Source organism: Athene cunicularia, assembly GCF_003259725.1.
Source record: "Athene cunicularia isolate RWA chromosome 20 unlocalized genomic scaffold, athCun1 chr20_part1, whole genome shotgun sequence".
In the NCBI taxonomy this organism is placed as follows: Eukaryota; Metazoa; Chordata; class Aves; order Strigiformes; family Strigidae; genus Athene; species Athene cunicularia.
Window position 1 is genome coordinate 2,430,852 of NW_020799125.1, and position 758 is coordinate 2,431,609.

Genomic DNA, 758 nt, shown 5'->3' on the forward strand with positions numbered 1-758 from the left:
CCTTGGCTCCAGAGACTCATCCCCCCTCTCTGCCCCCTCCTGGCAGGGAGTTGCCGAGGGCCAGGAGGTCTCCCCTCAGCCTCCTCTTCTCCAGACTGAACCCCCCCAGTTCCCCCAGCCGCTCCCCAGCAGACCTGTGCTCCAGACCCTGCCCCAGCTCCGTTGCCCTTCTCTGGCCACGCTCGAGTCATTCAATGGCCTTTTTGGGGTGAGGGGCCCAAAACTGAACCCAGGAATCGAGGGGCGGCCTCACCAGAGCCGAGCCCAGGGCTCAGATCCCTCCCCTGTCCCTGCTCGCCACGCCAGTGCTGACACCAGCCAGGATGCCGTTGGCCTTCTTGGCCCCCTGGGCACACTCTGGCTCATTCTCACCCCCCCAGTCCCTCTCTGACCGGCCGCTCTCCAGCCACTCCCCAAGCCTGTAGCCCTGCTGGGCGTTATTGTGGCCCAAGTGCAGAACCTGGCATTTGGCCTTATTGAAACTCAATGCAAAGCAAATATAGGAATTAGAATATTAATTCTGTAACACAGAACTTGTTCATCAGAGGTGGATACAAATAGTTTTTAATGGCTGCAAGGCCTGTGGGGAAATCTTCGCTACACCAGACCTCGGGCAGCAGAACAACTCACCTCCGCAGGGGATGGGAGAGAGGGCAGGTGGGGCAGGCAGGAGGGGACCTGTCCCGGTGGGGTGGCTGCATCTCCGGGGGGGAACCCGGGTGTGGGCACCACTTGAGTGCTCCTGCTGCAGAGCAGAG